Here is a 12,673-nt window from a genome sequence, read left to right on the forward strand (position 1 = left end):
CTCCTTCTGTCCCGTTCACTGGCCGTCCCCACCAGTGATCCACCTAGGTCCAGCTCCCTCGGGCCTTCTGTTGGGACACCCTTGGCCTTGGGTTCCCTGACCCTTCATGTGGTGTGCCTTCGGGGTGGATGTGGTGGGTGACCGTGGCAAACGCTGCCCACGGTCTCCGGTCTCTGGCTGGGGAATGTTTTTACCCCCACCAGCTTGGGTTCCGGTACCCTGATGCCGACTCTTCACCCGGGGTTTTAATTTGGGATCTTAGAGTCCTGTTCTTCTGTGCCTCTGGGTCTCTCTCTCTCCTCTCTCACTCTGGGTCTTTCCTTCTCCTCTGCTCCTGACTTGTTCTCTGCATCTGACCCTGTTCTTAGTTGGTGCCCACCTTATATACACCCTCTATGTGTGAGCTCAGGTGACCAGCACCCAATGAGCTCCTAACTTTACCCAGGCTGCTCCCCCTATCTGCCCCTACACTACTTGGGATGTACCACCCCCCTCCCACTCCAGCCAGGAACAGACTCGGTCGTACCTGCACATTTCTAAGTGGGAGTACCGTCGGTCTGCTCCTCGGAAATGGGATGTGTGTAGTGCATGCAGCCTACCGAGCTCAGTTCCACACTCCTTCCTTACCCGGGAGTGGAATATCACACCTCTGGGTTGAGGTGCAATACCCCTGTAGCAGCCGAACCCTCAGGGTGCTACATTTACTCATACTATAGCCTGGGAATCAGAGGTCGACTCCAGCGCTTCTGTGAATCCAGACGAGGAAATGATCTGCACTGATGCCCAGAATCTTTATGAGTCGGATCCAGGACCAGACGCAGAAGGTTCTGACCATAATGTAGACCCTCATTCCCAAACTGTAACTCCTGTTGGTGGAGACAATGAGGAAGACGATGATAAGACTCAAATACCTGATTGGAGCGACAACTTTAGTTTTTTGTCAGGGCAGGGACAGGTTGGCTCTGAGGACGACGGGTGTGATAACGCACAGGGTGATGATGATGAGGTTGGAGATCCCACTTACTGTCAACCCACAGTCAGCCAAGAGATGAGGTCAGCAGAGGAGGTGGAGGAAGATGCTAGTGACGACGAGGTCAGGTTGCGCCTTCCTGGACAGAGACGTAGTACTGGAAGCACGTCAACAACTGCATCCTCAAACACAACTCTGCCTCTCACCACAAGTCGTGGTGGCTCTTCAGGTCGCATGGGTGCTAAGCCTTGCATAGCCTGGGCATTTTTTCAGATCGATAAAGATGACCCAACTCGTGTTATCTGTAACATTTGTCAGCAAAAGCTAAGTAGAGGCCAAAAAATACATAGTTTGAGTACTTCATGCATGAACCGGTACATGGGCATGAAGCATAAGTTGCAGTGGGAAGCTCAGTGTGCTACAATGCGGCCTAGCCGGCCGGGCCAACCACCGTCTGCCATATCTTGTGCATCCGCGGCCTCTTCATCCTCTGTGACTGGGGGGACAGCAGTCACACCTGTTTTGGGGCGCAGACCTGCCACCTCTTTACCCGCAACAGCCAGCGTGATTGGCAGGTCATCATTTTCTTTGGAGGTGGTAACACCAGCTGGTGTTGAGCGCTGTCCGACATCGATAGCACCACCTTTGGATCAAGGCAACCTAACATGTCCGCCTGCATCTTCCTCACAGACCGGCAGTTTGCCGGGGACACCCTTATCAACCCCGTCTAAGCACAATAGCCAGCCCTCGGTCCCTCAGATGTGGACAAGTAAAAGACCATTTCCTCCTAGCCATGAGAAAGCTAAGAGGTTGAATTTCACCATCTGCAAGCTCTTGGCTACAGAAATGCTGCCTTTCCGCCTGGTGGACACAGAGGATTTTCGAGACCTTATGTCCGTCGCAGTGCCCCAGTACCAGATGCCCAGTCGGCACTACTTCTCAAAGAAGGTGTGCCTGCGCTCCACCAGCATGTCGCACACAACATCACCGCTTCTTTGAGAAACTCTGTGTGTGACAGGGTGCATTTCACCACAGACACTTGGACGAGTAGGCATGGACAGGGGCGTTACATGTCGCTGACTGGGCACTGGGTAACTATGGTGACAGCAGGACAAGAGGCTGCTGTCCAAGTCTTGCCGTCCCCACGAGTTGTGCGTCAATCCTCTTTATGTCAAAGTTCCTCCACTGCTTCTGCCTCCTCAACCTCCTCTCGGTCTTCCACCTGCACCCAAAGCCTGTCTGGTCATGCCACAAGCTTTCTAACTGCGCAGAAGGGATCCTGCACACCTCCTTACTATGCTGGCAGTAGGGCTCAACGTCATCAGGCGGTTTTTACATTGAAATGTCTGGGAAATGTGAGTCACACAGCTGAGGAGTTGTGGTCAGCTCTGAAGAACCAATTTCATGAATGGTTGTCTCCACTGGACCTGAAACCAGGGAAGGCCGTGTGCGACAATGCTGCAAACCTGGGTGCGGCCCTTCGCCGGGGCAATGTCACACACGTGCCTTGTATGGCTCACATGTTGAACCTGGTTGTCCAGCAATTTTTAGCCCACTATCCCAGACTAGATGGCCTTCTGCAGAGGGCACGGTCGCTGTGTGCTCACTTCCGCCGTTCGCATCCCGCAGCTCAGCGACTTACATCTCTACAGAAGTCGTTGGGCCTGCCACTTCACTGGCTAAAATGCGATGTGCCTACCTGGTGGAATTCAACTCTGCACATGTTGCAGCGACTGTGGCAGCACCGACAAGCCCTGGTGCAATACGTTCTGACGTATAGCCTGGGCCAACGAGATCCGGAGGTGGGGCAAATCACGCTGGAGGAGTGGTCTCAGATCAGGGACCTATGCACCCTTCTGCACAGTTTTGAAATGGCGACGAAGATGTTTAGTACTGACGATGCCATTATCAGCATGACTATTCCGGTGATTTACATGCTGGAGCACATGTTAAACAGAATTCGGAGTCAGGTGGTGGCACAAGAGGAGGTGGAGGAAGTAGAGGAGGAGGAGTTGTATGCGGAAGGGCTAACATCTGCAAGGTCCAGACGGTCGGCAGCACCAAGGCCGGCAGGCATGTGAGGGTGGGGGAGATGGTTTTACCAGGGCGCATGGTAGCAGCCAAACTAGTGAGGAAGGTGCAGGAGCCCAGGAAGAAGTGGAGGACGAACTGATGGAAGACTCATCAGATGAGGGAGACCTTGATCACATTTCTGTTGTGCGAGGCTGGGGGGAGAGGACAGAGGAAGGAAGCATGATTGTTACCTCGCCACCAACACAACAGGGACTTGGTGCTCCTGGATGCGCAACACACATGAGTGCCTTCTTGCTGCACTACCTGCAACATGACCCTCGAATTGTGAGAATTAGAAATAATCCTGACTACTGGGTTGCCACACTGTTAGATCCCCGGTACAAAAGTAAATTTTCAGAAATTATTCCTGCCATAGAAAAGGATGCACGCATGCAGGAGTATCAGCAGAGACTGTTGCAGAATCTTACATGTGCTTTTCCACAAAATACCAGTGGTGCACGTAGTGAATCTCACAGTTCCAACTTGCCAACCGTGGGACCGTCAAGTGTTCAGCACTCAAACCGTAACAGAACCACAGTATCTGCTGGTAACATCAATTTTGCGGAATCATTTCACCACTTTTTTAGCCCATCCTTTGCAAGGCCACAGGAGACAAGAAGTCTGACACATAGTCAACGCCTAGAGACGATGGTACAGGAGTATCTCCAAGTAAACATTGAAGCCACGACTGTGTCACTGGACCCTTGCTCTTTTGGGCTTAAAATCTGGATAAATGGCCGGAGCTAGCCACTTACGCCTTGGAGATCTTGTCATGCCCCGCAGCCAGCGTTCTGTCTGAACGTGTGTTCAGCGCTGCTGGTGGTGTGCTGACAGATAAGCGCACGCGGCTCTCCACTGATAATGTAGACAGACTCACGTTCATAAAGATGAACAAATCATGGATCCGAAACGACTTTTCTACCCCTGTGTCATCCTGGGGAGAGTAAAAGCTTGATGATTGGTTAAAATCACCCTACCAACCGTTTTAAGCTTTCAAATTACTAATCATGTTTATCTGTATCTTGGCTGGAAAATAATTTGGACTTTGTAGCAGTGTGCAGCACTGATTCTATGAGGCCATCTATAATAAGCTCCACCAGATATAAAATTACTAATCATGTTTATCTGTATCTTGACTGGAAAATAATTTGGGCTTTGTAGCAGTGTGCAGCACTGATCCTATTAGGCCATCTATACTAAAGCTTCACCAGATTTAAAATTAATAATAATTTTTAGCTGCATCTAGCCCGGAAAATAATTTTGGGGCTCCGAGATGCGCTAGACACATAAGTGCCTTCTTGCTGCACTACCTGCAGCATGACCCTCATATTGTCAGAATTCGAAGTAATCATGACTACTGGGTTGCCACACTCTTAGATCCCCCAAACTTTTCGATCAACCTTTTCATTTTAATAAAGACCAAAAAAATGGTCATTTTTGAAATTATAAGCATTAGCAGGTTGTTAGAAACTGAAATCAAACAGTTTTCAACTCAAAACTTTATTCTAGGTGATGTTACATTTTCACATAGGACCCCTTGTTCGAAAGGAGCTTCTGAACTCTCTCGTCCATTGAATTTGTCAGGTTTTGGATGGTTTCTGCTTCAATTGTTTTGCATGAGGACAGAATACCCTCCCAGAGCTGTTGCTTAGATGTGAACTGCCTCCCGCCATCATAGACACTCCTTTTAATGATGCTCCAAAGGTTCTGAATGGGGTAGAGGTCAGGGGAGCATGGGGGTCACACCATAAGTTTGTCCCCTTTTATGCCCATATCAGCCAGAGATGCAGATGTTTTATGTGCAGCATGAGATGGTGCATTATCATGCAAAAAAATGATCTTGCTGTGAAATACACGGTTCTTCTTCTTGAACCATGGCAGGAAGTGCTGTTTGAGAAAATCCACATACATTATGGAGTTCATCTTTAGCGCCTTCAGGGATCCTAAAGGGGCCGACAATCTCTCTCCCCATGATTCCAGCCCAAAACATTACTCCACCTCCTCCTTGTTGGCGCTGTAGCCGTGTTTGCGTGGGGTGTCCATCAACCAGCCATCCTCCACTCCATCCATCTGGACCATCGAGCGCTGCACGGCACTCATCCGTGAACAAAACAGTTTTGAAATCAGTCTTCATGTAATGTTTGGCCCACTGGAGCCGTTTCTGCTTGTGTGAAGTGGATAGAGGAGGTCGACAGGATGGCGTTTGCACAGCTGCAAACCTCTGAAGGACCCTGCATCTTGTTGTTCGGGGGACGTTGGAGGCACCAGCAGCTTCAAAAACTTGTCTGCTGCTATGACAAGGCTTTTTTGCCGCTGCTCTTTCAACCTGACGTAATTGCCTGTAGGAAAGAGTCCTCAATTTGCCCTTATCAGCACGCACACGTGTGTACTGTGAATCAGCTACATACTTCTTGATTGCCAAGACACTTCATCCTGATCATCGCACAATGTTGATTGTAGTCATGCCTTGACCTAAACACTCCACAATTTGTTGCTTCTCAGCAGCCGACACATCCTTTTTCTTTCCCATTTTGGCAGAAAATGTAGGCTGCTTAATAATGTGAGAGAGCCTTCTTAAGTAGTCTTGCCTTTCATTGGACACACCTGCCAAACTAATTAGCACAGGTGTCTGCAATTGCTTACAGTGATATAAAGAGCCCTGACACACATCACCATCAATGAGTTTAACTGACAAACAAACAAATTCTTCCCTTATCACTCCTAAACACTTTTTGCATAATAATTTGGAACACAGTGTACATGTGCTTTTCCACAAAACACCAGTGGTTCACGTAGTGAATCTTACAGTTCTAACTTGCCAACCGTGGTCTGTATGGAGTTGTTCAATAAAGGGCCCAAAATTAAGATAACATAGATGGGAGAGGTCTCTATGAATAGGAATTCCTAAGTATTTGATACCCTGTGAGGGCCAGGCAAAGGGAAAGTTGGACTGGATGGAATCCTATATGGATTTGGGGAGGGAGACATCGAGGGCCTCAGACTTCGCTGCATTGATTTTAAAATTTGACCATGTAACAAAGTGATCTATTTCAGCCATAACAGCATGGATGGATATATGTGATTGAGTGATATATACTAGGACATCATCAGCAAATAGAGAGCACTTGTACTCGGTGCCTCCCACCTCAATCCACCTAATATTGGGGTTATGGCGAATTGATGAGAGCAGGTGCTCCGTCACTAGGATGTATAAGAGAGGGGACAGAGAACATCCCTGCCTTGTCCCATTGGTGGTTGTGAAAGGTGATGAAAATGTTTTGACGCGCCCCCTGGGCCTTGGGACACCCGGATCCGGACCCTTTTTGGTGGATGCTGGTGGTTGTAGTCTCCGTGGCGGCGACCTGGTTCCGTGGCTCAGGGTGGTCAAACCAGTGGCGGAACTATTTATGTGGTTTTGATGTTTAAATGTCCGACTACGCCACCCGTGGATTGCGGTCAGAGTGAACCGCCACTCCAGGGCAGACCGCTGAGGCTGGTGTTGTGGGTGCAGCAGAGCGTAGCATAACTCCCCACGGGAGGAGTATAGCCTCAGGGCAGTGTATGCGGAGGATGGGGGTGATGGTGCAGAGCAGCAGCAGTAATGACACGGAGTCAGTGATGCAGTCCAGGGCCTTTACTCACAGCTCTTATTACCCAGACCACGTCTGCAGGTAACGGCTGCCCACGTCGTACTGTGCTCACCAGGTGAGGGGCTCAGACAACTCCCAGATAACTTTGGAGCGCTTCACAGGACCCCCTTTGTGTGTCCTTTGTCTGGCCTTTCTTACCAACCCTTCTGTCCGGCTGCCTCGGGCCTCCTCTTGGTAAACTTGGCGCCAGTTTCCCTGACCCTATGTGGTGCCTTCCTAGCGGGTGTAGCGAGGGGCTGCGCCACATAAAATGTCACAGCCTCCTGTTTCTAGCTGAGGGTCGTTTCCTGCCTCCACTAGTTTCGGGGACCGGTCTCCCCCTTTGGCCTGACCCCTCCACGCAGGTGGATTCGGGCGTGCGGTGGCGACTCGCCCGTCCGCACCCCTGGGATCCCTTCGTTCCTCGTTCCTGGAGCCTTCTCCGCTCCTCTTCCTTCCTTCTCCCTCTTCCAGGCCTGGGCCTCTGTTACTAGGCCCACCTCCGGAGCAGAGCTCATGCAGAGCCCCTGCTCCCTGCCACTTCTGCTCAGACTTCTCTGCACTGAACTAAGATGGTGCCCACCTTTTATACTCCCTTCTCAATGCACCCAGGAACTGCTTCCTCCCTGCTCCTGCACTACAGGGTTCCCCTTCCTCAGTGTTCCCTCCCCCCACTCCAGCCAGGGACAGGGACTGTCGTGCCCATCTCAGGGGCATATTGGTCGCCCTGCCCCACGGCAATGTGGTGTAATGCATGCAGGTGTCGGGTCCTGATCCACACTACATCCTTACCTGAGAGTGAGATATCACACCTCTGGGTGAGGTGCAATACCTCTGTAGCAACCGAGCCCTCAGGGTGCTACAGTTCCATTTATCTTCAGCCTAGGTGACGTATTGCGATACAGGCCGTGATTTTGGCTATAAAAGGGTCCCCTAGACCCCTACCCCAAGCTTTTTAAGAGAATCATATATGGCGTGCCAGGAGACTCTATGGAATGCTTTCTCAGCATCCAACGAGAGTATCTAATTACAAATTTTTAACTGCATCTAGCCCAGGAAATACTTTGTGCCTAGTAGCAGTGTCTGCTAGTCAGCGGATTATCCCGGCTGTTAAGCAAGCTACACCACCTGTAGTTTGGACACTTAATTTTTTCAAAGGAAATGCTTCGGGACCACGGGATACTCAGTGAAGAGCATCAGGAGGCACCCCAAGGCATAGGGGCTGGGACTGGCAGTAGGATGCCTTGCGGTGGACAGCCGAGCTCGATCCTTATAAAAGCTTTTTAACTGCAGCAGCTTTAGTGGACGCTACTGGAGCTGGAATTACGCGGCTGCTGGCATGAGACTTGCCCTCCAATAGATCCTTGTAAATGGATTTAAAGTGTATTCATTCAAATTAGAGAGACAATTTAAATTAAAAAGCTTAGAGCTGCCTCCACCACAGGGGGGCTCGCTCGACCCACCAGCGGACAGGCACCAGTATTGGGAGAGGGGGGCTGGCCGTCAGGGTTCACCGCGGCTCTGGCACAAACCCGGCGACGCGGAGGTGGCACGGGCAGGAGCGGACTGAACGTGTCGGCTTCTCACTTTTTGGATTTTAGAAGGGCATGACATGCCTATATCTGTGTATCCCCCTCCTTTTACTCCTCCACCTCTTTTCTTTTCGCATGACTATATGTACTTGTCACTTTTCCATGTGTTAGTTGTGTCTTCTGAGCAGTTTGTCAGCTTTTGGACACCTTTGAAGGTGTTTTCTATGTGTTTCTATGTGTTTTTGTTTGCCTGCCATTGGTTTTAACGGTGTTCGAAGGTGTTCGACGAACAGTTCGGCGAACACACGGGTGTTCGACGAACCGAACCGAACTCGAACACTACGGGGGTGGCTCAACACTACTGAAGACACTAAACCCGGACACGGAGTCCGAGGCTGTGGGGACATCCAGGTCCAGCAGCAGAATCCAACCGGCAGGGGATTCCATGTCCTCTGGCCTTAGAAACCCGAAGGCACGGTCACAAGCAAGGGACCAGCACCGCCATCCTGAAGCGGAGGCTAACGGAAGGCCCCAAGTCACCGGCCATACGGGTGAGCACCATACGGTATACTCAGGGACGTGGGCTACTTCTACCCGCATAGAGCAAGGTAGCCAGGAAAGAGTGCAGATAGTCGGGGAGGCCTACAACTCCACCTGGCCAGGGGAGATCCTGCTTGCTCACAGACTGACCAGGCCCCTACTGCTAACCAGTACTCCCGGGAGGGTCTGCTTTATACCATCAGTAAAGACCCTGAACTGCACCACACGTCTCTGTGTTTCATCGCCGCACCAGCACCATTACTACTGGGACTCTCACACCATCACTCCCATCATCCACACTAGCTGCCCTGAGGCAATACTTCTCCCGTGGGGAGTTATCCCATACTCGGCTGCGCAAACAACATCAGCCTCAGCGGTCTGCAGCGCAGCGGCGGTCCCCACTGACCGCAATCCACGGGTGGCGTTGTCGGACAATTACAATACCAATCGACTGCCACTGGTTTGACCGCCCTGGGCACGGACCGGGTCACCGTCACGGAGAACTACAACCAACAGCGATCTTGCTCCGGGTATCCCCCTGCACAGCACAGGCCCAGGGGGCGCGTCATACATACATTACATTACTGATCCTGAGTTACACCCTGTATTATACCCCAGAGCTGCACTCACTATTCTGCTGGTGCAGTCACTGTGTACATATGACGCGCCCCTGGGCCTGTGTCGCGCTGCGTTGCGCACGCGGGAGCTTACCCGGAGCCGGATCTCTTGAGGGTTGTAGTCTCGTGGCGGTGATCCGGTCCGTGCCCAGGGAGTCAGACTAAGTGGCGCTGTATTAGCGGAAGATGTTGGACGACTACGCCACCCGTTGAGTACAGCTAAGGAGCTGCCGCTGCAGGGCAGACCGCTGAGGCCGGTGGTAGGATTGTGCAGCGTGATAGTATAACCCCCAACGGGAGGGGTATGGCCTCAGGGCAGCCGACGTGGATGATGGAGGTAGCAGGAACCACTCGGAGACGGTACGGTGTAGTTCAGGGTCTTTACTGGTGACAAAGATAGACCCTCCCGGAGTACTGGCTAGCGATTGGGGCCTGGTCAGTCCTTGAGCAGATGGGATCTTCCCTGGCCAGGCGGAGTTGTAGGCCTCCCAAACTAACGATACTCTTCCGGCCACCTTGCTAGAGGCGGGTATAAGTAGCCCACGTCCCTGAGTATACCGTATGGTGCTCACCCGTATGGCCGGTGACTCGGGGCCTTCTAGTAGCTTCCGCTCCAAGACGGCGGTGCTGGTCCCACGCGTGTGACCGTGCCTTCGGGTTTCTGGGCCAGAGGACCTGCAATCCCCTGCCGGTCGGTTTCTGCTGCTGGATAGGAGTTAGTCCCCACAGCCTCGGACTCCGGGTCCGGTGATAACTTTTCAGTCAGGGCGAGCTCTGCAGCTGCCAGCCCCTCACTCCTTGTAGTACTGCTCCCACAGAGCTCCTGATGTTCTTTTCCTATATCTGCTTCTCTGTCTCTACTTCTTCTCTACTCACTAACCCTGCCTCAGCCCTAGGTTTATATAGGGGAAGTTCTTCCCCTCCCAGGACTGGGCAGGAGGTGTGGCATGCATAGGATCCCTGACCAAGAGACCTCCCACCTGCTCTCAGACATAACATTGCCGTTACTGTGGAAACCAGACCCCTGGGGTGCCACATTCCCCCCTAGTGAAATTTAGTACTCCGGGACTAAACATATTTTTAGAAAAACATAACAAGGTATAAACAATAATAATACAATAAGAAAAACACATAAAGATGGTTACGGCGTGTCCGCAACCGGGTGCAGTCTTTGAAGAAAAGCAAGGTGTCCATTTCACCAAAACAGGGAGACGTAACCAGGTAGGGGTCTGTCCTGCCCCGAGTCCTTAACAGTCTTTAGTCCGTCCTGGGTTACGCTCCAACTATACACAAAGGATTCCCGGTAAATCCACCAAGGACTCCTATAAATAACTAGAAACACATAATTATACACAAGCAACAAGAAAAACAGGTAACCACAAATAAAACAATTTATACACTTCAAATCCTCCAACGTGCGGGTAGCTGGCCTCTAGTGGCCCTAGTGGACCTACGGAGCTGACTGTCTAGCCCTGAACTACAGGGTGTAGGAGCTGTCAAGGGTAAACTGGGCAGCTGTCTACCGGCTCTTTGGCTCACTAGGGGTACGGCAGGCTCACTATAAGCAGAGGGTTGATCCTACTGGTCTGCTTGTGTGGAGTCTTCTGCCTCCTGGACCGGCTGCTCTTCCAGCTCTACCTGTTGCTCCGTAGGCACTTGGGATGCTGGTTGGAGGAACGTGAGGACGGGTACCACAACTGCACCATTGACTTGAGTCCAGGACCGAGGGAAGTCTCCGAGCACAGTACTAACCATATCCTCCCTTTCCTCTACGGGTCGATGGTCTTCTTGTTCCTCTTCAGGGTTCCGTAGCTGTTCAGGACACTTCTTCAGGTGATCCCGGGATACAATGGCTATGGTCTCCCCTCCGTCTTTACTGATGGTACAGACTTTCGGGTTCTCGTGGCTTGAGGGCAGTACGGTGTACGGGTCCTTCTCCCACTGGTCGTCCAACTTGTGGAGCCGTCTTTTCCTCTTCAAGACCTGCTCTCCGGGTACCAGGGGAACAGCGGGAGCATACTGGTTGTAAGTTTTCTCTTGTCTTTCCCTAGCCTGACAGAGACTTCGCTCCACGCTCTCCTGTACTTTCCGGTACTGCTGCTGCCTCTCTGTGTCCCAGTCTGCTTCTGGTGAAGTGTCCTCGGGTGTCAGGACTCCCATTTCCAGGTCAACAGGTAACTTACCAGGTCTCGCCCTCATTAGGTAAGCCGGGGTACAGTTGGTGGAACCTACCGGGATGTGGTTGTATAGGTCCACCAGATCGGGCAGCTTCTCAGGCCACAGACTGCGTTCTTCCAGGGGCAACGTTTTCAGGAGATCCATTACCACCTGGTTCATTTTCTCACAAAGTCCATTAGTTTGCGGATGATAGGGTGTCGTCCTTATCTTCCGGCAGCCATACAGATTGCAGAATTCCTGGAAGACCTCCGCTTCAAAGGCAGGTCCCTGGTCCGTCAGCACTTGGTCCGGGTACCCGTGTGGACGGCAGAAGTGCTGCTGGAAGGCTCTAGCTGCTGTTTGAGCCGTTAAGTCCTTGACGGGGACGACAACCAAGAACCGGGAGTAATGATCCACAATGGTTAACGCGTAGACGTAGCCACTTCTGCTTGGGGTCAGTTTTACATGATCCAAGGCTATCAGTTCCAACGGCTGCCGGGTGACGATGGACTGCAGGGGAGTCTTCTGGCTGGCACGGTCCTTCCTTCTTAGGTTGCACGGGCCACAGTCTCTGCACCACCTCTCGATGGTTCCCCTCATGCCTACCCAGTGGAACCGCCCACGCAGCAGGAACTCCAGCTTCTTCCATCCGAAGTGTCCAGCCCCGTCGTGGTATGCCTCCATCACCATGGCTGCGTCTCTCCGTGGCACCACTACTTGCCAGATTAGTTCATGCGTCCGGGAGTTAACCATTCTGCGGCACAACTTCCCCTTGTAAAGGAACAGTCGACTCTTCTCAGCCCACAGTTGCTTGGCTTCCTCCGGAGCGTCTGGGTCAAGGCGAGCCTCTGGCCGAGTCAGCATCTCTTTTACCAGCCGGACGGCAGGGTCACTGTCTTGCGTTTCCTCCCAGTCGTAGTGAGGCAAGGGGTTAAACGTAGCGGCTTGCTTACTCCTTACCCGATGGGAATACTGGATAGTCCCATGACGGTGGAACGCGGGGAGTTCGACTTCTTCCAGTCCCTCTGGATCTTCTCCTACGTCCGGTAGGTTTGGCATCCTGGACAGGGCGTCCGCGTTGGTATTGGAGCGTCCTGCCCGGTATTTGATTGTGAACTCGTAGTTGGACAGACGGGCCATCCATCTCTGCTCTAG

Source organism: Phyllobates terribilis, unplaced genomic scaffold (genome assembly GCF_046119375.1).
Source record: "Phyllobates terribilis strain yellow unplaced genomic scaffold, ASM4611937v1 Scaffold_3__8_contigs__length_932513732, whole genome shotgun sequence".
In the NCBI taxonomy this organism is placed as follows: domain Eukaryota; kingdom Metazoa; phylum Chordata; class Amphibia; order Anura; family Dendrobatidae; genus Phyllobates; species Phyllobates terribilis.